The 25,189-nt window shown below is 41.2% G+C and overlaps 2 long non-coding RNA genes across 2 annotated transcripts in view; one reads left to right on the forward strand and one right to left on the reverse strand.

Annotated features, from left to right (window-relative positions):
* LOC102158821 (uncharacterized) overlaps positions 1–25,189 on the forward strand; it is a 106,316-nt gene that overhangs the window by 46,253 nt on the left and 34,874 nt on the right. The window lies entirely within an intron of this gene.
* On the reverse strand, positions 685–20,023 carry LOC146394722 (uncharacterized). The gene is made up of 2 exons (XR_014834822.1): positions 19,870–20,023; positions 685–1,331 (listed from the first exon to the last, which is right to left on the reverse strand). It is a non-coding gene; the product is annotated as an uncharacterized LOC146394722 (long non-coding RNA).

The raw sequence follows: 25,189 nt of genomic DNA on the forward strand, positions 1-25,189 counted from the left end.
CACCTGTACCCTACTCACATGACTAACCTTACCTCTTAATCATAGAACCTAATTAGTAAATGCCTAGTACTTGTACTTTCCCAGGCCCCAGCTAAGCTAACAATTGTTCTAATCTTTAGATCAGAACACCTCTGCTTTGATAGTTTATCGAAGGGAAGGTTGTTAGCCAGAGGGGCTATGAGGGACTCACTCCTCTGCTGGTTTCCCTGGTAACCAATGACCCAACCTGAGGTCAATTCCCCCTAAAACTGGTAGCCTCCCTCTACAGGGGCCTATAGAGAAGACTGCTGCCATATCCTGCCTTCTGCCCACCATCCAGCTCTATAAGAAATAAGTCATTAGCCACTGCAATTTCTGACCTACGATACACCCTGAAAGGAATTCAAGACAAAGAACAGGATGAGGTACTCTGTGCTTTGGAAACAGGCCACTTAGAAAGTTAGATATATTTTCAGGAAAAAAAATGTTATGATCCTGGATTCTTGTATCTTCCCAAATATGGTGTCAATGAAAATTCACTCAATAATCAAGTTAAGAAGAAAAAAGAGGCGTTCTTTTGTGGTGCAGTGGGTTAAGAATCTGGTGGTGTCACGGCAGCAGCTTGAGTGGCAGTTGCGGCAGGTTCCATCCCTGGCCTGGGAACTTCCACATGCCATGGATGCAGTCAAAAGAAAAAAAAAAGAAGAAGATAAAAGAGAATTTTATTTGAGCCAAACTGGATTATAACCTGGGAGACAGACTCTCAGAAGCTTTGAGAACTCTTCTGCCCATTAGAAGTCAAGAGCACAGTCATACATTTTTGAGACAAAGGATCATACATCAAAATGACATACTGACATTTTACATAGAGTTTACCAAAGATCTGTAGTCCAGTTAAGCACTTGCAAATAGAGCAGTAAGTCAACAGAACCACTTACACAGTTAGGAAAGAATGCTAATCTTTTAAGAAGTTACATTGCTAGCATCTTTACAGGAGTTCCCGTTGTGGCTCAGTGGTTAACAAACCCAGCTAGTATCCATGAGGATGCGGGTTTGATCCCCAGCCTCGTTCAGTGGGTTAAGGATCTGGCATTGCCGTGAGCTGTGGTGTAGGTCACAGATGTGGCTCAGATATGGTGTTGCTGTGGCTGTGGTGTAGGCTGGCAGATGCAGCTCCAATTCTACCCCCAGCCTGGAAACTGCCATATGCCGAGGGTATGGCCCTAAAAAGACAAAAAAAAAAAAAAAAAAAAAAAAAACCTTTACAGTTGAGCAGGCATTTCCATCTTGGAGGAGGTCTGGTTAATGCATAATGCAGATGCACACTGCACATTGAAGGGAGAGGCAAAAGGCTGAAACAAACACACAGAGAGAGTATTATGCTTAAATTTTCTTGCCTTGACATAAAATATAAATTTTATTGTATCAGTAGAAAAATACTAAAATCATTAATTCAGATACTTGTTCCTTTCAACCAAGTTGTATACATGACTGTGTGTATTCCTTAGCACAAATCATATGTATATTGGCCTCTCCCCCTACCTCTTCAGAGCACTTCCTCAGAGCTATCTGAGAAGATGCTGCCTCCCAGACTATAGTCCTCAGTAAGACCCTGACTAAAACTCAATTCACAAGTCTTATGTCATGGAGGTTGTTTTTTTTTTTCCCCCAGTCAAAAGTTTCAAATGGGTAATGTTATAATTGTACATTTTCTTCTGCATTTATTTCCTGGAATTCTTCTATTAAAGGAATTTCCCCTCATCAACTATTAAGTTACACTAAGGTATGGTTTGCACAGGAAGGGTAGGATCAATTAATTCTGTAGAGGAGCAAAATTTGCCACCCCAAAATGTGTTTCTTTGGCATGAGGATTTATTTTTAGGGAATAGAGTCAGGAAAGCTTATTTTTAATCTCCCCCTTAGCTGCCTAAAGAATTTAGAGAATATGCCTATTTCCAGAATAGAGCTTATCTATCACCAGAGATTTCTGCAAAGACTCTGGGCTAGATGTGGTGGAGGAAACTCAAGGCAGGCCCTAGAGATCAGAGTCCTCTCTGTGTTCCATTTCTCTGCATAGCCTAGCAAACATTAGTTTACCAAACATTTGCTTTTCCATCTCCCTGTCAGTTGCCTCCCTCCCCTTTGAAATCCCAAACCACTACCCCCAATATCCTCTTTAGTCTTTAGCTGAAGATGGTATTTAAGCTGAGGTTTCAGCCATTTTGGTGAGATACTCAGTTTTCCTAGGTCTCTCCCATGTATACATGTAATTAAACTTCTTTTTGATTTTCTCCCATTAATCTGTCTTGTCAATTTTTGCTGAAACTTGGCCTCTGTCAGCCGTTGCTGAATAGAAACGTGAAGACAGGGTTTTGGCGAAGAAGGAAAAGATAGCTTTTATTTCTTTGTCAGGCAAAGGTGGCTAATGCCTTAAAGACTGTGCCCCCATTGGGGGAGATTAGGAGGTGGTTTTATAGTTTGGGGAAGTGGAAAATTGGGCGGCAGATAAGGATCAGGGTAAAGGCAAGCTTGCAGACTGGATCTGGTGGTTTTCCTTTTTGTAATGAAGAATGCTTCATCAAGTAGAAGTTCTGCAGAAGGGCTCAAAAATATTGTTATGTATATTCCTTGAGGAGGAACCAGGACCCTGATGCCAGGCTGCATAGTATCTTTTGACTGCTCCTCCCTGGTCTCTGCATCCCCTCCCTTCCCTGCTTAACAGCTACCCTTTGGAACTCAGGGAAGGTCATGGAGGCTGAGGCTTATTCCCTAAAAACAAGAAGTGGAGGACACAGAAAGGCTTCTTGCCCAGGAGTCCCACAGGACCCTAGCTCGGTTACAAATTTAAATCTTACACCAGCCAGAAGAACCTAGAAGTGTAAAGGAAAATTTCTTCCTTACTGATAATTCATTGGTAATATTTCCACATTTCAAAATAATGAGTTGCTTCCTTCCAAAGGTGATGTAAGAGTTGGTTTTTTTCTTTTAGAACACCATTACGAGCTCCAACTTTTTCTACATTTGATGTGTTTTGTTTGTTTGGGGGATTTTGTTTGTTTGTTTGTTTTTGTTTGTTTGTTTTGTTGCTTTTTAGGGCTGCACCTGCAGCATATGGAAGTTCCCAGGCTAGGGGTCAAATTGGAGCTACAGCTACCACCCACAGCCACAGCCGCACCAGATCCAAGCTGCATCTGCAACCTACACTACAGCTCATGGCAATGCCGGATACTTAACCCACTGAGTGAGGCCAGGGATCAAACCTGTATCCTCAGGGTTACTAGTTGGGTTTGTAACCTGCTGAGCTATAATGGGAACTCCCATTTGATATGTTTTAATCCATTGCACTCATTATTTTATTTGACATTCAAATTCTTCTATCTTTGGCCAGCAGAGCCCCTTTGGGTTGGCTTCTGAGTCTTTAACATGCTTTCTAGTATGAGAGTACTGTCCAGCCTTATCTGGTAAAACCCTTATGCAGACCTGGAACCAACCATTTCTCCAAGGAAGTTGGTTTCTTCGTGTTTAGGAGATTCATCTGGGGACTAGAGTTGTTCATTGCTACTGGGTTGGTCAGTGTTTTTCACTGTTTTCGATACATGGAAACTGTAAGTATGTAATATATTTTTTAATGAGAATATATAGCATCTCTTTCCATCCAGACTCTACCTTTATCACCTTATAGATTATCATTTTTTGTCAGTTTTGTTGTTTTAACTTTCCCACAGTTTTTAAAAATACAAGCAACTATAACGTGTTAGTTTTCTCCCCATTTTGTAACTGAGCAGGACCCTAAGGGGCCTTCCTAGGGCAGGCCCTTCCCCCATATCCTCAGCTTAACTCCTCTCTGAAGTAGCCAGACAATAGTATCTCATGCAAGTCTCTTGAGTTTTTCATATGCTAAAAACCATCACCAAATAGAAGAAATTAACTAGTTGATTAGAAATTAACTAGTTGATTAACTAGTCCATGAGTACTGGCGCTTTAGGACTGATAATGTTAACCCTTGTGACACCACCCTGTTACCTCACCATCAGCCAATTAGAGAATTGTGCATGAGCTGATCACACACCCCGAGACCCCTTTCCCTCACCTGGCCTTTAAAAATGCTTTGCTGAAACCCTTCAGGGAGTTTAGGGTTTTAGGGGGCACGAGCCACCTGTCTCCTTGCATAACCCTGCAAAAAACCCTTTTTTGCTCCAAACTCACATTTTGGTTTGTTTGGCCTCACTGTGCACCAGGCATACGAACTTCCAGTCACTAACACTTTCATAGGTAAAAGATGACATTTTTAAATTTTTTGTCTTTTTAGGGCCGCACCCACAGCATATGGAGGTTCCCAGGCTAGGGGTGGTAGTCTCGCCTACAGCACAGCTGCACCAAGGCGGGATCCGAGCTGTGTCTGCAACCTACACCACAACTCATGGCAATGCCAGATCCCTAACCCACTGAGCAAGGCCAGGGATTGAACCTGTGTCTTCATGGATGTTAGTCAGATTTGTTTCCTCTGAGCCACTATGGGAAATTCAGATGACATATTTTAAACCAGTACTAGGCAACAGAAATTTCTACAGAGAGGAAAGTATTCTGTCATCATTATCCAAAACAGTAGCCACTGGCTACTTGTGGCTGTAGATCACCTGAAATATGGGGAATGGGACTGAGGAACTAAATTTTTAATTTCATCTATATTTAATTAACTTAAATTCAAATCACCATATGTGGCTGGTGCCTACCATATCGGACTACACATTTTTCTGCACCTTGCTTTTCTCTTAATATCTCCTGGTGATCACACCATGGCAATCTAGAGAGGGAATCCTCATTGCTTTTACAGATGAGTAACACTCTGGGATGTAGATGGATCTCAGGTTATTTAACCATTCACTTATCAGTGTATATACATCTTATTTTTGGCCATCTGCTACTGCAAATTGTTCTGCCAGCAATGGTTTTGTACTTATTATGCCTTTTTGTCTTTTTGCATGGTATTTCCTGGATAGTGTCTTAAGAAAGAGATTCCTGGTTCCAAGAGAATATACTTATGTCCCATAAAAGAGAGGATTTGAAACAAAGTGCACCTGGAAATGTAGCAACAAGAAGTGAACGTTGGTTCTGTCACATCATTCCTTTCATTCCATGTGCTTTCTAGTCTCTTTTCTTGCTAGTTTGATGTGAGTGAAGCAATTTCTTTTTTATTTTTATTTTTTTGGCTGCACCCGTGGTGAGCAGAAATTCCTGTACCAGGTATTGAACCTGAGCCATAACAGTGACAATGCCAAATCCTTAACCACTAGGCCACCAGGAAACTCCTTTTTAAAAAAAAAAAAAAAATTCTTTTTTCTTATTGAGTATAGGAAGAAGAAGTAATACAAAAGAGCAAAGAATAGAAACAGGCCAGCTAGACAGAAGGGAGTCATCAAACCTATATTCAGAGTTCCTGTGGTGGCTCAGCAGGTTAAGAACCCCACTAGTATCATGAGGATGTAGGTTTGATCCCTGGCCTTGCTCAGTGGGTTAAGGATCCAGCATTGCCACAAGCTATGGTGTAGGTTACAGATGCAGCTCAGATCCCATGTTTCTGTGGCCATGGCATAGTCTTGCAGCTGCGGCTCTGATGCAACCCCTAGCCTGGGAACTTCCATATGCCAGAGGTGCAGCCCGAAAAACAACAAAGAAACAAAAAACTATATTCCAGTTGCCAGATCCTTTAATTGACCCAGTCCTTTCAAGCCTGACACGGAAGATATTCAATATAGAAACAACGGTTATGGGCATGGGTTTCGAGGTCAGATGGATCAGATTTGACCCAGGGAACTGTTTGCTGGTTGCATGATCTAGGTCAGGAAACTTTTGCTATATTCCCTATAATTTGGCATCATGTTATTGTATGGTGATGATGATGGTATATCAGGATAAATGAAGATTACATTGCCAGCTATTACAATGTTCCGTGAGCCGGAGTTCCCTTCGTGGCTCAATGGTTAATGAATCTGACTAGGAACCATGAGGTTGTGGGTTTGATCCTTGGCCTTGTTCAGTGGGTTAAGGATCTGGTGTTGCCATGAGCTGTGGTGTAGGTCACAGACGCGGCTCGGATCCCGTGTTGCTGTGGCTCTGGTGTAAGCCAGTGGCTACAGCTGCTATTAGACCCCTAGCCTGGGAACCTCCATATGCCTCAAATGCTGCCCTAAAAAAAATATAGGACAAAAAAAAATAAGTATTTTCTAAAATGAGTATGGATTATATTTATGATCACACACACACACACACACACACACACACACACACACACACACACACACACACACATAGTGCATGTGTATAAACACACATATGCAAATATGTGAGGAGTTCAAATGATAACCCCTCTCAAGATCCCAGCACAGTATTTGGTCAACCATCCACAACATCAGTGGTTCAGTGTTTGCTGTCTTCCCATCCCAATTGCTCTGAACTCTAACAGGGATGTTGTTTTGTTTTCTTCTTTTCTTTTCTTTTTTGTTTCCTTTCCTTTTCTTTTCTTTCCTTCTTCCTCCTTCATTCCTTCCTTTTTGTGGTTACACCCATGGCATGCAAAAGTTCCCAGGCCAGGTTTTGGACTCATATCACAGCAGGGACCCATGCCACAGCAGTCATCGTGCTGGATCTTTAACCCGCTGAGACACCAGGGAACTACCCCTACTGTCTCTTTAAAGCAAACGAAATTACTAACAGGGACTTTCTTTGTTCCATGAAATTGGGCAGAGTTGGACCAATTGCCCAGGAACCAGTCTAGTGCCTCTAATCTGTATGTTTTCTCGAGTGGAATGTGTGGAGGTTTTTCTGGTGGTGAGTGACCTCTCTGGTGGTTATAGAAAGCTGGTCATCAATGTGGTGACCATGATGAATTTTTAATAGAGACCAAGGTGTCCTGAGGAGGGAGTTCAGGTCCCACCAGCAGGTGTTGGGGACTCAGTTGGGAGAGTGGGTCCCTGTGGTGAGGGCTGTTTCCTATAATAACCAGTTACTCTTAAATATCATTATGATTATTTCCCATAGGAGTAATATTTTTATTTCTGTGAAGAAGTGGACATCAACTCTCTAAATATTTGGATAAATTTCTTTGCAAAAGAGTATTTCTATTTTGGTGATATGTAGTGTTGATCAATTTGGTAAGACATAGTGTGGACAGGTTAATACTACAAGAGCATAATCCTGGGACTCTTTCACTTCATTAATTTAATTGCAGCAGAGAATTATGAATGTATAAATATATTTTAAATATGTTATTGAGGTATAGGTGGCATACAATATACTGTGCATAGGAGTTCCCGTCGTGGTGCAGTGGAAACGAATCCAACTAGGAACCATGAGGTTGCAGGTTCGATCCCTGGCCTTGCTCAGTGGGTTAAGGATTCAGTGTTGCCATGAGCTGTGGTGTAGGTCGCAGATGCAGCTCAGATCTGACATTGCTGTGGCTCTGGCGTAGGCCAGCAGCTGTAGCTCCAATTAGACCCCTAGCCTGGGGACCTCCATGTGCCACGGGTGTGGCCCTAAAAAGACAAAAGACAAAATATATATATATATATACTGTGCATAATTAAAGTATATCCTCTAAGTTTTGATCCATGTATGCACCTGTGAATCCAATACTATAGTCAAGATAATAAGCATATCCATCACCTCAGAGTTTCTTCATGCCCCTTTGTAATGCTCCTACCCACTCTCTCCTGCCTCCCTCTCCAAGTCACCCTGCCCCATTGCCAGACGACTACTGATCTTCTGTCACTATAGATTAGTTTTCTTTTCTTATAATTTTACGTGAATGGACTCATACATAAAATGTGCATTTTTCTGTCTTCTTTCCATTAACCTAATTATTTCTCAATTTATCCATTTCTGCATGTATGAATAGTTCCTTTTATTGTTAATATTTCATTATATGGATATACCATAATTTGTAGTATCCATTCAGTTAATATTGGATATTTGGATTGTTTCCAATTTGGGGCTCTTGTAAATCTGCTATGAACATTTGTGTATGTCTTTGCATGGACAGACGCTTTCTTTTTCTTAGGTAAACACTTAGGATTACAATGGCTGGATCATATGATAGTTTTAAGATTAACTTTGTAAGAAACTAACCAACTAACAACCAGAGTGGTTGTACCATTATTCATGGCACCAGCAGTGTATGAGAGTTCCATCCTCCACAACCTTTCCAAGACTTGGTATGGTCAGTATTTTTATTAATTTATTTTTTGGCTGTGCCTGCGGTATGCGGAAGTTCGCAGGCCAGGGATCAAACCCGCACGACAGCAGTGACCTGAGCCACAGCAGTGACAATGCTGGATATTCAACCCACTGAGCCACCAGGAAACTCCTGGTGGAGTTATCTTTCATTTTGGCCTTTCTCAGAGGAGTGTAGAGGTATCTCATTGTAGTTTTCATGTATATTTCCATAATGATTAATGATGCTGAGCAACTTTTCACATGCTTATTTGGCATTGTGTATCTTCTTTGGCGAAGTATCTGTTCAGATGTTCTTCCCAACTCTTTATTGGAATGTCAGTTCTCACTGAGCTTTGTGGGATTTTTCATTCTGGATTAAAGTCCTTTATCAGAGATGTGATTGACATATATTTTCTCCTAGTCAGTGGCTTATCTTTTCATTCTCTAAACAGTGTTTTTGGAAGAACAGAAGTTTTTAATTTTGAGGAAGTCTAATTTGTCAATTTATGAATTTATGGATTTGATTTTTCTTTAATTTTATTTTCCTTTTACACCTGCATATATGGCATATGAAAGTTCCCAGACTAGGGGTCAAATCAAAGCTGCAGATGTCGGCCTACACCACAGCCACTGCAAGCTGTGCAGGATCCAAGCCGCATCTGCAACCTACACCAGAGCTTATGGCAATGCTGGATCCTTAACCCACTGAGCAAGGCCAGGGATTGGCCTTGTGGGTACTATGTTGGGTTCTTAACCTGCTGAGCCATAATGAGAACTCCTGATTTTGTCTTTAATGTCATACCTAAGAAGTCTCCTAACCTGAGGCCCCAAGAATTTTATCTTGTTTTATTCTAGAAGTTTTATAGTCTTAGGCTTAATATTTATGTCTGTGATTCATCTTGAGTTGTCTTTTTTATATGGTGCATTATGTGGATCATGATTTATCTTTATGCATATGGGTATTTGCTCAATAGAATATCATTTCCTTACTGAATTCTTTGTAGCTTTATCAAAAATCAGTTGTCCAAGTATGTGTGGGCCTATTTCTGGACTCTGTTACTTTTAATATACATATGGACCTTCATCCTAATTACCACACTGTCTTGATTACTGTAGATTTATAACGAGTCTTGAAATAAGGTAGCTTATTGTCCAACTTTGTTCTTTAATTTTTCAGTTTTTTTCATAGTCTAGGTCCTTGCATTTCCACATGAATTTTAGATTAAACTTATCAGTTGCTTTTTAAAAAAAATGTATGCTAGGATTGTCATCAGGGTTGCATTGAATCTACAGATTAGTTTGGGGAGAATAGACAACACTTCTGAGTCTTTTGACCCAGATGGATATATGTTCTTCTATTTATATAAGGCTTTAATTTCTCTCAGCAAGGTTTCAAAGCATTCAGATTACAGGTCACACACATCTGTGAACATAAATGTGCTACATAGATTATCTTTGCGTATTCATACTTTTTGATGCTATTGTCAATGGTACTGTTTTGTTTTGTTTGACCACACCTGTGGCATGTGGAAGTACCCAGGCCAGGGATTGAACCCACACCATAGCAGCAACCCAAGGCACTGCAATGGCGCTGTTTTTTTTTTTTTTTTAATACAAATTCCAAATATTATACTTTCATTGTGCTGTCAGTAACCAGATTTTTCCAGGGACTCTTTTTGGTTGAAAGCACCACCAAATAGTCTAGGATGCAGAAGATACTTGGAGTTCCTACTGTGGCTCAGCGGGTTAAGAACCCAACTAGTATCCATGAGGCCTCGCTCAGTGGGTTAAGGATCTGGCATTGCTGTGAGCTGCTGTGTAGGTCACAGACATGGCTCAGATCCTGCGTTGTTATGGCCGTGGCATAGGCTGACAGCTGCAATTCCAATTCGACCTCTAGGAGCAGCCCTAAAAAGCCAAAAAAAAAAAAAAAAAAAAAAAAAAAAAGGTACTTGATGCTTAATATGTGTGTTAGGGTTCTCTAGAGAAACAGAAGCAGATAGAGATGTATTTTGAGGAACTGACTAATGAGATTGAATAGGCTTGGTGAGTCCAAAATCTGATATGAGAGGTCAGCAGGCTGGAGGCTCAGGAAAGTCATAGTTGCAGTATAAAGGCAGCCTACCGGTGAGCCACAAAAAGAGTCTATGTTGTAGATGAAGTTCAATGGCAGTCTCCTGGCAGAATAACCTTTTGCTTAGGGTATTCAACCCTTTGTTCTTTTCAGGATTTCAACTGATTAGATGAGGCCCATCCACATTATGGATGATTAAACACAAACTGCTTTAATCAAAGTCTAAAGGTTAAATCACCGAAAGGAATCTCACAGAAACATGCAGCATAATGTTTGATCAAAAAGTTGGGCACTGTGACCCCACCAAGTTGACACATATGATTTGCCACCACAATATTTACTTGCCTAGGTTTCCACAGCAGCTTTAGGTGTTATTGGTAATTTCCTGAAACAAGGGAGAAAAATGATGGAGAGAGAATTCTATAGGTCATCTCCAGAAATCAGTCATCAAAATAAAGTTTAGTAGCTTTAAAATTTATTTGTGTGGTTAGAATTGCATTGTGGATTTAACTTCTTAATCCTCAAGCAATTCTGGCGCATTGAATTCCTGAGTTACTGGGTGTTAAGAAAAAGAGGGAGAGAGCATTTTGAATGTGTTGTGTTTGTATGTTTATGTGTGTGTATTGGTGAAGCCATGAGGAATCTTCAGTATGAGGAATACTTGAGGTTAATTACTGTGTGTTATGTTAGTCCTGCTCAGTTCCTAGCACTTATCAGGAAAAAAATCAGGATGGTTGCTCTTTGTTTTTTCCCAGGTTTCCTTGGTCAGCATGGTTACCATGGTGACTCAGTGACTGCAGTGGGATTTGGTACAGGCTGAATCATGATTCATACCTGAATCTATCATGATGATGTTAGTTGTTAAGTGTTGCTTTTATACTTCCATCATTCCTTTTAGTTCTATTCATTGACATTCGGATGTTGGGTAGAGCTCTCCCTTCTCCCCTATCATTTATTTACTTATTCGTGTATTTCCTTCATAGATGTGACTCATAGATTCCTCTTTTGCTCAAAGGGTTACTATCTGACATTATTTTTGTGATCAAACTGTCACAGAATTGGCCTGTATTAGCCCCATCAAGTTGGATCTGCATCAGTTTTATAACTTCCTAGGATTCTTTGAACATGTACTTTACTCACTGGGCCTGAGTATATCCCACTCTGTAGAAAGGAAGTGATGATGTCCACTTTACAGCGTTCCTTTGGAGATTTAAAGAGAAAACAGCAGAAAATAGCAACCTATCCTGTGTGGCATCCAGCAGGCCCTCAAAATGTTAGTTTTCTGTTCCAACTTTACCTCCTTCACTCTGTCAATGTGATGCCTCAGACATTAACATAATAGCATGACCTCCAGGGAGAAGACTGGGTGTGTAACACAAGCAGGAATAAGCACATGTCCATGACGCGTGAGCTTCAGTGTCACAGCTGTGTGTGGAGGGGGCTGCGGGATGGAGCTGGGGAAGAGGCAAAGCATCATTGCACAGCATCCAGTGAACTGAGAGGGGACAGGCAGAGCCTCCTCACCCCTTCCCCTGTGTGTCATGTGCTTTCCCTTCCTCTCACGTTCCTCTCTATTCCATGTGCTGTCTTATCCCCTTCCCTTCTAGTGGAGCATCAGAGGAGGGTGTGGACTCTGAGCCCCAAGGGCAGGAGCCAATAGAGAGGAACCAAGTGTGATGTAGAGTCTACTAGACAGGTTCCTGAAGCAAAAATGAAGAGCTGACGGTCCCACCTTTTTGTCTGGCCACGTGCAAAAATAGTGTGCTTCCTGAGATCAGTTGTTCCAAGTACTTTTAAGATGTTTTCATGATAATTAGGTAGGTAACTAACAGTGATTATAGTGAAAATTAGTGATTTAAAATGTGCATTAGTTGATGGATAGGATTCAGTTGTAAGATTATTAAGCTTTAGTAAAGACACATGCATTTCGTGAAACTGTCAAAACTGTAAGAATCTGAACCCGTGTGAATTTATAAAAAGTCTAGCATTTATTGAGCTGCTACTGTGTGCCTCACACTCTTCTAAGTTTTCATGTATAAACTCAATTGTCAAACTAACAATTCATGAGATACAGACTCTCCTCATTTTCAAGAGGGGAAATTGAGAGGTTCTTTCACTCTCTCAGGGTACAGAGAGACCCTACTTTCCCAATGTCTCTGCAGTAGGATTCTAAACATTATGTGATTCCTAACTTTATCCGTGTAGAAACCAAAACACAAGGCAATATTTTTGCTGTGAACTTCTTCTCTGGTCAGTACTGTATAATTGCAGTTTTGCAGATGAGGCAATTGAGTGACTATACGGTGAAGTCAAAGTGTGCAAATTCATACCATTTTTAAGTGGAGAACTAGTGTTAGGCCTGGTCTGTCTCCAGAGCCCCCACTGCTAACTGGTGCACTTAGGAAGAAGAAAGGCATTTGTTGAACTAGGTCAGCCCATGTTGGGTAATGTTAGGTGGAAACTATGCTCCAGGAGGCATTTGTGCATATACAGACCATATTTTTTTTTTAATGTGGAGATAATAATTATAAAAATTAAAAGGTACTAGTTGTCATAGTTAATACTCATGGGACAATTTAATAGTTCCCATCTTTCTTATTGTTCTTATAGGCATGTGATGTATCTCAGGGGGGTTTTAAGTTTAATTTCTTCAAGATCTTAGTCTCTTTTCATCCAGATGCCCCCCACCACCCCTTTTTGGCTGCATCTATGGCATGCAGAAGTTCTAGGGCCAAGGACTGAATCTGTACCACAGTGGTGACCCAAGCCACAGCAGTGACAATGTCAGATGCTTAACTCCTTGAGCCACCAGGGAACTCCTGTCCTCTTTTTAAAAATTTCCACTGATTTACGTAACAAACTGGATCTTCTGGCTGTGAAGTATACGTTCTGGATTATGCTGAGTGTATCTTTATTGTTTTGTGTGTTCTGTTCCCCTGGCCCATCCTGTTTCCTTTAAACTGGTAATTACTATGGAATTCCTTTTGTGGTGCAGTGGAAACAAATCCAACTAGTAACCATGAGGTTGCGGGTTCAATCCCTAGCCACGATTGGTGTATTAAGGATCATGCGTTGCCATGAGCTGTGGTGTAGCTCACAGATGCGGCTCAGATCCCGTGTTGCTGTGGCTGTGGTGTAGGCCAGCAGGTACAGCTCTGATTGGACCCCTAGCCTGGGAACCTCCATATGCCACGGGTGCGGCCCTAAAAAGCAAAATAAATAAACAAACAAACAAACTGGTAATTACTGTACATATGGAGGCTTGCTGGGATTCAGATTTGTGGAAAGAGTACCTGAGATGTGTTGTTGTGCTTCCTGTAGCCCTTCATCAGGAGCCTGGTCATGTCTGGTTGTCTCTCCTCCTATGTCCTTGCGGCTGATCAGTGGGTCCACCTATCCATCCATTATGAAGTGTCCCATCTGCCTTTTAACTCATGGCTTATGTAGCCTCTTAAAGGCTATGGCCTAGATCTAGATTTCATTAATGGTTACAAAGGGTGATGTTTTAATTCTGTAATTTCTCCTGCATTTATTAGACACAATTCTTCTATAACACAAATTTATCCCCATCAACTACAAGGTTACACTTAGGTGTAATATTTTAAAAAAAACAACTCAGTAAAATTTAAAAGATCTTATTCACTTTATTCAATGCTTCATGAATCAGGCAGCATCCCATCTAACAAACAGGAAGGAGCTCCGAAGAGCTGTAGAAAAGGTTTTTGGGAGTTCCTGTTGTGGCTTAGTGGGTTAAGAACCCAACTAGTATCCATGAGGATGCAGGTTCGATCCCTGGCCTCACTCAGTGGGTTAAGGATCCAGCATAGCTGCGAACTGTGGTGTAGGTCACAGACTCGGCTCGGATCTGGTGGCTGTGGTGTAGACCAGCAGCTGTGGCTCCAATTTGACCCCTAGCCCGGGAACTTCCATATGCCATGGGTGAGGCCCTAAAAAGATAAAAGACAGAGGGAGAGAGGGAAAGAAGAAAGAAAGAGAAAGAGGGAGGGAGAAAGAAAAGAAAAAAAAGGAAAGGTTTTTAAAGGCAAAAAGTGGGCAGGATAAGATGTTATTAGATGGCATATATATACACAATGGAATATTACTCAACCATTACAAAGAATGAAATAATGCCATTTGCAGCAACATGGATGGAACTAGAGATTATCATACTCAGTGAAGTCAGTCAGGCAGAGGAAGACAAATATATGATGTCACTTATATGTGGAATCTAAAAAAAGATACAGATGAAATTATTTAAAAATCAGAAACAGGAAGTTCCCGTCGTGGCTCAGTGGTTAATGAATCCGACTAGGAACCATGAGGTTGCGGGTTTGATCCCTGACCTCATTCAGTAGGTTAAGGATCCGGCGTTGCCGTGAGCTATGGTGTACGTCGCAGACGTGGCTCAGATCCTGTGTTGTTATGGCTCTGGTGTAGGCCAGCAGCTGTAGCTCTTGTTGGACCCCTAGCCTGGGAACCTCCGTATGCCACAGGTGCAGCTCCAGAAAAGACAAAAAAAAAAAATTAATTAAAAAATAAAAATTTAAATTAAAAAGATAAATAAATAAAAAAAAAATCAGAAACAGACTCACAGACTGAAAACAAACTTATGCTTACCGAAGGGGAAATGCGGGGGAGAGATATAAATTTGGAGTTTGGGATTAACATATATACACTACTATTTATAAAATAGGTAATCAACAAGGACCTACTACATAGCACAAGGAAGTCTACTCAATGCTCTGTAATAACCTATATGGGAAAAGTATCTGAAAAAGAATGCATACATGTATATATATATATAACTGAATCACTTTACTGTACACCTGAAACTAACACAACATTGTAAATCAACTATAATATAAAATAAAAATTGAAAAAGATGTTATTAGGAAAGATGGATTATTTCAGGCAAAGTGACCTTTCTAAGGGGGATGGAAGGGTGGAAAGGGTATGTAGGGTGGATTACCTCACTAGTGCTGACCACGTAATTCCAGATTGACTGGTTAAAGGTCATATTCCCAGGAGAAGCTGAAACTGCAATTAGGTTACATATTAAGTCTTGCTTTTCTGATGTGGACCTGTAGTCCCTTTTAAACAGTACACATAGAAGAGAAGGATGAATGCTTAATTCTTATGCATTATTTCCACTTTTCAAAATAATGAGTTGTTTCCCTGGAATCTTCCAAAAGTGAGCAGTGAGTTGGTTTTTGGTTTTTTTTGTTTCTGTTAGAGTGTCATCCAAAAGTCTAGATATTTGTATATTTGAGCTGATTTCAGATTATAAGTGTGGGCATGTTTATATTTTCCCTTCCTTTTATTACTTTTAGATGCCCAAGAAAGTACTTCAAAGGTGTTCTCATTCACCTGTGTTGATTGTTCCTGATGTCCTTGTTTGAATGATCCTGTGATCAAACTTTCCCCCTGAATTCAGTTTAAGTGTTCTTCCCTCTGCAAGCTGCTGGGCTGGGTGCTGGGTGATCTCAAGCAGACCTTCACCTTTCCCCGTGGCACTCAGTGCTTGGTTAACTGCGCAATTAAATTAATGAACTTGGTTTAAGTTCAGGGGCCTTTATTTGGGAGAGAACAGAGAGAAGCATGTTTTGAAACTTATTTTCATCTCATGACTTTCACTAAAATCCTGGGAAGTAGAGGTGTCATCTGACTGCAGAATGTGAGGTTTATGTGAGAGACACGCTTGCCATTCCCGTAGGCATCTGTAATGTCCCTGAAGCTGCCCAACTGGGATTGTCATGTGACAGATTCATGAACTGCTCTGGAACCATGCTGTTTAGTTTAATTCTCTTGGCTTAGAGATAGATGTTCCCCATTCTGCGGCTGACCAGTTTCCTGTGGGAAGGGCTAGGAATATTCTTATTTTGTTCACTTCTGAAAACCCAAGACACCTTTGTTATAAATAAAAAATGGAAAATGCAGGAGAGGAAGAAACATCATTACAGATGCTTAAAGTGAATTGCTCAGGAATGACCACTGTTATCATTTGAATAGATTTTCAGAAATTTTATTATGCAATTGTAGCTATATTTAAGAATAGAAATGATATATTATCCTACTTATAGTTTTGTAAAATTTTTTAATTGAAGTATAGTTCATTTGCAATATGTGAACTCAGGTAAAGAAAGATAAATACTATATGATATCATTTATAAGTGGAATTTAAAAAAATACAGGAGTTCTCTCATGGCTTAGTGGGTTAAGGCGCCAGCATTTTCACTGCTGTGGCTCAAGCCACTGATGTGGTGCAGGTTAGGTACCTGGTCTGGGAACTTCCACATGCTATGGGTGTGGCAAAAAAGAAAAAAAAAAGAGAACCTGAAAAAAAACATTGCAATTCTCATTTTAAACAACAACAATAATAATACGAGTAAAACTATAAAATGCTTTTTAAATATAAATATATTATAAAGGTCAATCCATGCCAATCAATATTAACATACATAATAAAAACAGCAGTGGAAACACTAACAGTCAATTAATTTGGATATCATAATAAGAATGGTTAATATTATTACTGATTTCCCCTCTGCCTAACACTGTTGTCAGTGCTAAACCTATAATTGGTTATTTCATCCTCACCACAGCCTATGAGGGAGGATCTATTGTTGCCTGACTTTGAACATCAGGGAAGTGGGACACAGCAACGGCAGGGCTAGCCAGTCACAGGACTCAGATATGATCAGATGCTGTGTGGCCCCTGAGCCCCACATCTCTCCATGGACACTAGTGCCTCACATCTGATAAGACTCTCAAAGCACAATAAACCAAACTGACGCACAATTGTTTTTCCCACTTAAATACACAGGAATCTAACATACTGATGTTGGAAGTTCCCATCAGGGCTCAGTGGTTAGCAAATCCAACTAGGAACCATGAGGTTGCGGGTTCTATCCCTGGCCTCGCTCAGTGGGTTAAGGATCCGGCGTTGCCGTGAGCTGTGGTGTAGGTCACAGACACGGCTCGGATCTGGCATTGCTGTGGCTCTGGTGAAGGCCAGCAGCTGTAGCTCCGATTGGACCCCTAGCCTGGGAACCTCCATATGCCTCGGGAGCACCCCAAGAAATGGCAAAAAGACAAAAAAATAAAATAAAATATTGATGTTAACCACTGGGGCTTGAAATTGGGAGAAATGTATCCTGCTATAATCTGGAAGGGCTCCCCTAGATCTCGTCTTCCTTCCTGTGGCTGAAGGAGGCTCTCATTCCAAAGGCTTTCCTGTGCAAGAGCTACGAATGCTCTTGCTTCCCTCCCATTTTGTTGTTGTTGTTGTTTGGTTTTTTGTTTTTTTTAGGCCGCACCCACAACATATGGAGGTTCCCAGGCCAGGGGTCAAATCTGAGCTGTAGCTGCTGGCCTATACCACAGTTCACTGCAACACTGGATCCTTAACCCACTGAGCGAGGCCGGGAAACAAACCCACATCCTCATGGATACTAGTCAGGTTCGTTACTGCTGAGCCACCACAGGAGCTCCTTGTTTTGTTTTTATACAGGTGCAAGAGCAACAGGTATTTATTGTAGGTAAAAACAGATAACATACAAAAGAGGAAGAAGAAAATCATTATCCCAAAATATACCACCCAAATTGAGCCCTGAACGTTATCCTCTACATTATATTCCTCCAAAATTTTCTTAGCATGTATTAATATATTTATCCATTTATGCATATATTTTTTATTTATCTATAAAGGATAAGCTCTCATCTACATGTACTTTGGGAACCCTCTAACCTCATTATGGTGAGTTGAATAGGCTTCTCTGAAAAGATTGTCCAAGTCTTAACCCCTTCATACAAGTGAATGTGACCTTAGCAGGAAATAGGGTGTTTGCAGATTTGATTCAATTAAGTTTAGGAGAAATCAAAAAAGACTGTTGTCTGGGAGTTCCCGTTGGCGCTCAGCAGGTTACAAACCCAACTAGCATCCATGAGGATGTGGGTTCGATCCCCGGACTTGTTCATCGGATTAAGGATCCAGCGTTGCCATGAGCTGTGGTGTGGGTCACAGGTGCGGCTCCGATCCCCAGCTGCTATGGCTATGGCGTAGGCCAGCAGCTGCGGCTCTGATTTGACCCCTCGCCTGGGAACCTCCATATGCCACAGGTGTGGCCCTAAAAAACAAAAAAAGAAAAAAAAAAGACTATTTTCTTTAGAAGAGAAAAGAGGTGATTTCACGCATACAGGGAAGAAGGCCATGTTAGTAGAGATTGGAGCAATACATGCTCCACAAACGACGGAGCTCCAGGAGCCACTGGACGCTAGGAGAGGTGAGGATGGATTCAGCCCTGGAGCCTTTGGTGGGAATGTGGCCCTGATGACACTCTGATTCTGGACTTCTGGTTTCCAGAACTGTGAGTGAGTACATTTCTGATGATTCAAACCACAAGGGTCATGATACTGTATGTTGCCCTAGGCAACTAATATGGTCAGTGACAACATTCCCCAAATGTCACTGACTGTTGAACCAACAGCAGTCTATACCCTGTTCTTCAGCCTGTGTGGATAGTGATGCCAAGAAAGAGAAAAAGAAATATGGTTAAGATTTATTAGATACAAAGTGCTTTTTATGTAATGAGTCATTCAGTGCTCCCAGCACCCCTGTGAGGTAGGTACTGTACTGTTGCTATTCCCATTTTATAGATGAAAAACTGAGGGAGAACATGGGCTTGACCCAGGACTGCACAGTTTAGGGAGCAGGACAGCTTGGGCTTGGACCCTGTACCTCATGCTCCAGAGCCTGGGAAACTGTCAGAGACTTGATGTTAAGTGACAGGAGCAATTTGCACAAAGATGCATATTGTACATGGTTATTAAAAGTTACACTCAGGATGTTAATATACTTATACAAAATATCTGGACCTAGTGACAAAAAGGAGGCTTGTGACCTTGGTGAGAGCACGTTCATTGCAGTCATGGGGCCAGAAGCCACAGTAAGTCATAGAAGCCATAAGGAGTCAGTGGGAACGAGGAATGTTAACAGGGAATGCAGAAATTGCTTTCTGGAACTTTGATTTTTGAAGAGCAAGGGGGCAAGAGAGAGAGAAAGAGCGAGACCAACTTGTGGCTACATTGGGATGAGGGATCCAAGGAGGAATTTTTTTAAATCGTCAGTTCTTTGAAAGGTTACCACTTAATATGAAGAAGCCATCTCATCTCAAAAACTTGATCTGCTGGCAGAACACAGAGATATTTGCTTTCTTCATAAAGAGAGCTATCTTCTTATTAGGAGAAACTGAGAAATGAGTTCTCACAGTGCCTGTTTTATTCCGAGGCTCAGTTGGCCCCTTCTGCCGTGTCCCAACATTTAAAAGGCCCTTGAAGTCCCACCACACGCCATCCACTCTGGGCAGGTTTTCTCATTTGTCCCTGTGCTCTGTGACACAGGTATCATGAGTCCCACGTCACAGATGCCCAAGTTCAGGCTGACAGAGCCCAGGTCACCTCCCCAGGTAAGTGGCAGGATGGGCTGAGCTTCCACCCCTCACCCTCTCTAGAGGACACACAGCAGTCACCCTTTTAGAAGATGAGCTCCCAGCGCTGGAGAAAGGGTCACTCACACTCTCTGCTGTGGTGGCCCCAAGGGTACTCACCAACCCCTCTGGGTGAGGAAGATAAGATGACAGAATGAAATCCTGTCCCTTCTGTCAGGAGACCTGTGTGTCTCAGCCACATCCGTGGGCTCATCCCTGGAAGGAGGAGCGGGGCACAGGCAGAAGCTCAGGTGTTGCCCTCAAGACAGGTGATCTGGAGGGAAGAAAAATGATAGGTAAGGAAAAGCCTTAAGAAATTGCACTCTGTATTTCATCTCCTTTAATCTCAACAACTATTCAAGCTACCCTTCCTTATGACCAACCTTCATACCAGGATGCTGGCTTTAGGGGAATAACTAAGTCAGGTAGACACCTTGTTGTCTCCAGCTCAGTAGCCAACTGTGGAATCACTCCCAAGTCTTTCCCATTTGGTCTTGGTACCTCCAGGACTCCGAATGCTCTCACCGCCCACCCGGAGGCTGGAAGTACCCACTCCTCACATTTTTTCTTTGATAATACTTGCATTGTTTTTAAACTATATTATTGAAATTTAAAACTTTCTAAGTGAAAAAAAGACATGTTAAAACAGGATAAAACTTGTAAATCACGCTCATATTGGGCTAATATCCATGATTTGTGATGCGCACTCAGTCACAAAATGATTGGCAACTAGTTTCAACAGAGAATTCAAATAAATATACATATGAATAATAAACATGTTAAAATATGCCTAAGTCACTAGTGTTTTATTGAGGGTCCTCCAGAGAAACAGAAACAGTCTGATGTGTATTTGCATGTAAAAGGAGAATCATCTCAATCCTGCAGTTATGGAGGCTGAGAGGTTCCAAAGGCCTGAAAACCAGGGAGACTGATGGCTTCAATTGTGGGGTGAGGGTCAGCGAGGATGAGATGAGAGGTCAGGCAGTGCAGCAGGAGGCAAAAGAGAATTCCTCCTCCCTCTGCCCTTTTTTTTTTTTCTTTCCACAGCGTGTAGTCGCTTGATGTGAGATCTCAGTTCCCAGACCAGAGATTGAACCCAAGCCGCAGTAGTGACAGCACTGAGTCCCAACCGCTAGACCACCAGGGAACTCCCTCCCTCTGCTTTTTGTTCTATCCAGGCTTTAAGCAGATGAGCCCCTCTCACAGTGAGGAGGACAGTCTACTGTGTCCACCAATCCAAATACCAGCCTAATCCAGAAACACCCTCACAGCCACAGCCAGAATCCTCTTTAATCTGGGCACCTCATGGCCAGCCAAGTTGGCACATAACACAAATATCACAACTAGAACTAATAAGATGAAAATATAAACCTAAGAATATTAAGTGGAAAAGGCAAGTTGCAAAAAATGAACAATGCGATTCCTCTTTTGGAAAAGACACTTGTGTGTATGTGTAGGCATCTGTGTCCATGTGCCCTCACCTACAGGGACACATCTGGGGAGGAGGCATTGTTCTGTGACCACAGAGCCTTCTGGGTCTGGGGGTGGAAGTCAGGCCAATGAGAGAGATAGGTTAATTTATAATATTCTCTCATATATTGTTTGAAATTTGGTATCCAGGAAAAAAGTATTTGAATAAAATCTGAACAAAGAATATACTTGTGAACATTGAAAAAAGTAACGTGCATACATATTTATTACTTTGAAAAAGGATTCATTGTAAAACACTAATTCAAAAAGATACATGCCCTCGAATGTTCATAGAAGCACTATTTATAATAGCCAAGATACAGAAGCAACCTAAGTGTCCATCAACATATGAAGAGATAAGAATATGTGGTATATATAATGAAATATTATGCAGCCAGAAAAGGGGAATGAATTTTTGCCATTTGTAACAACATGGATGGATTTGCAGGGCATTATGCTAAGTGAAATAAGTCAGACAGAAAAAGATAAGTAGTGTATGTTATCCCTTATATATGGAATTAAAAAATAAATGAATGAATATAAGAAAATAGACTCAACAGGGATTTCTCCTGCAGCACAGCAGGTTAATGATCTGGCTTTGTTATTGCAGGGGCTTGGATTGCTGCTGTGGCTTGGATTTGATCCTGGCCTGGGATCTTCCACATGTCATGAGTGTGGCAAAGAAAGAAAGGGAAGGAAGGAAGGCAGGGAGGGAGGAAGGAAGAGGACTCATAGAGAACTAGTGCTTACCAGCAGTGGGGAGAGGAAAGTGGGGAGGGGCAAGACAGGGGTAGGGGATTATTAGGTACAAATGAAACAGTGTACCAGACCCTAAAACTTTGTGTTTTGAAGTAAAAGTCCTTTCCTTTAGCCTCCCAGGCCTCCCCTCAGTCTCAGAAGGCTGACTCAAGAGTTAATGATTAGGAAATATTGTTACAGCTAAAAACCAGTTAAATCAGCCTCCATTACCTTGTGCCCTGCCTTGGCCCATTAACTTGTTAGTATTGTTGACTTTCTAGTTAGAATTATATTGCACCTAGTGTCTGGCTTTTCACAAATGATCTCTTCCTTGTTTAATTGTTTTTTAACTAATGGTTACTTTCCAGTTACAGTTAGTACACCTAGTTATTACACCTAGAGTTATTACACCTAGTGTTTTCTTTTGTAATTGAAACACTACCTAACACCCCTTCCCTGTAAGCAATCTTCAATCCAGAGAAAAGGTCAAGGGACCATCACCAGACCCACTGACACTGGCCTTGACGACTCTGAAATGATGTATGGATGGAGAATAATATAGACACCTTAATCAAAATAACCCTGTGTTCTGAGCTAAACCTATAAAACCCCTTGCTATCCCATCTCATAGGGGACATAGTTTTGAGGCATTAGCCTTCTGTGTCCTTCCTTTGCCTGGCAGAGCAATAAAGCTGTTCTTTCTTTTCCTCAAAACTCTGTCTCCGAGACTTAATTGGTGCCGGGTACAGAGGCCACATTTTCGGCTACAAAAATTAGTATGTATAAAATAAATAAGCGGCTGGGATATACTGTACAGCACAGGGAACATAGCCAATATTTTATAATAATTATAAACAGTATAACCTTTAAAAATTGTGAAATCACTATGTTGCACACCTAAAACTTAGGTAATATTGTAAATCAAATATACCTTGATTTTTAAAGCTTTAAATAAAAAATAAAAGAAAAAGCATTTGCTGTATTCAATTTTAGGGGGCAAGGAAGTTAATTAAAAATTGAATTGACAGTGTATTTTTGGGTGTGTGTGTAGGTATGTGTGTTTATCGTCTTCTGTTTCTCTCCAATAGCTGGATCACCCTCAAATACACACTCACAAGTGCAGCTCTAGCTTCAGTTTGCTGGGTTCTAGACATCCAATCTCAGCTTTAGACATTCCAGAAAATGATAGCTGCAGAGGAACTGCTACTACTTGATGAATAATTCCGGAAAATTGGCTGATACCATTAACTCAAGATCCCACCCTCCATCTCTCTCCTCTTTGCTTAGCCCTATGTCTGTGACTCTCAGAGCTGCAATCCTGGATCTGGCCAAGCAGGTGCTAACCCTCTTAATGAAAAGGAGCACATTTTGCAAAAAGTAAAGTATGTCTTAGAATGGTTTGTTTATTATGATATCAATCTTGTTTAGAAAAGTTATATGTATATTAAAGCAGTTCCATTTGCTGGTGACCCCAAATCCACATCGTGTTCACTGAATTTATCTCTGGTGTCATCAGTGGAGGAAGCTGTGCCCACACTGCCGAGGTTCGCCCCCGTCCCTCGCCCCTGCCAAAGAGCAGGGCTTCACTACCCTAGCCCTCTACAGACTGCCTATTCATTCTCCCACCCCCTGTCATCCCCTGTCCAGGGCGCTGGACACAGCTCCTGGTACCTAGCTCAGATGTCCCATCCTCTCTGTCACCTCCAGCCTACCCTGCTATGTGCCATCCTTCCTATGCCTACCACAGCCTGCCAAGGTGCGCTTCCTATGCCTACCACAGCCTGCCAAGGTGTTTTATCATATGCAGGCCCCAGAGTATATGCTTTTACAGTCTTCTTTTACACCTAGCACTTTTTACAGACAGAATTACAATCATTCTGTACATAGGCCCATAAGCTGGATTTTAAGACAGGATATTGCATTTTTGGTTCCTTTTGAGGTCACGTGTTAGAAGTCTGATAATGGTGGTACACTGGTGTCACCTTGTGTCAAAAGTCTGAATTGCATCTATTAAGCACCGTATGTACCATATGCTGTATATGACACGATATATTTTGTTCCTTTGCCCCTCAGAACAACCGTCTCATATAGCTGTAAATGTTTCCATTTTATAAATTAGAAAAGGCAAACTCATAAATATGGTGTAATTTCTAAGAATCTTGACATCAATATAGAGATCGCAGAAATCCCAATCCTGAGATAGCACTCTCCTCATGTTTAACACACAGTATCCTTTTTACTCTGTGGCCACGCAGGACTTAGGGATAAGTGTTTTGAACTGAGTCCATTTTCCTTGATAAGTCATACACGTATGGATGGGTACTAATACTTTTCCTTCTCTAAGTAGACACTTTCAGTAAATATAAGCATCAAGATCTCAGAAGAGAGATCTGGGACATGGATTTTTGCTGGAGTGTCTGACAAATAATATTCACCCAATAAAAATGCATTGAAATCACAAATCCTTGGATCAATGAATGCATGTAGAGCGCCTACCAAAAAAATACCAAAATGTACAAAATGTATAAATAGTTCACAGAAGAAGAAATTAAAATGGCCAATAAGCACAAGAAAATATGTTCTAAATCACTAATAATTTAAAGAATGCAAATGAAAGCATCTAAATATTTTTATCACCTATCATCTGACAAATATTAACTATAGAAAAAAACAAGTAGAAAGCACCAAAAAATTCACAAAAACTTGAAAACAGCTGTGTATGGCAAGGGCAGGGGAGGCTCAACTTCAGTACAAGTCAAGGAAACAGAACACAGGTAGAAATAAATTTAAATATTATGAACAACAGTTTAGAAGTGAGTAAAAGTGAGAATATTTTGAGAGGGTTTGAACTTTTAAGTCGAGGGAAGACATTCAGCATTGCAATGCAGGCACGTTTTGTCACATGTACAAAAGTAAGCTGGTAAGAGGATATTTGCTGTAGTGTTGCATGAAATAGAAAAGAAAAAACGGAGTTCCCATTGTGTCACAGTAGAAACAAATCCGACTAGGAACTGTGAGGTTGTAGGTTCGATCCCTGGCCTCGATCAGTGGGTTAAGGATCTGGTGTTGCCGTGAGCTGTGGTGTAGGTCACAGATGCGGCACCGATCTGGCATGGCTGTGGCTGTGGCTGTGGCATAGGCGGGTAGCTGTAGCTCCGATTAGACCCCTAGCCTGGGAACCTCCGTATGTCACAGGTGCAGCCCTAAAAAAAAAGACAAAAAGCCAAAAAAA

This window comes from Sus scrofa, chromosome X (assembly GCF_054392235.1).
Source record: "Sus scrofa isolate SSC_HxYL_T2T_F1_AM1 chromosome X, Sscrofa_HxYL_maternal_Yorkshire_Landrace_v2.0, whole genome shotgun sequence".
NCBI lineage: Eukaryota > Metazoa > Chordata > Mammalia > Artiodactyla > Suidae > Sus > Sus scrofa.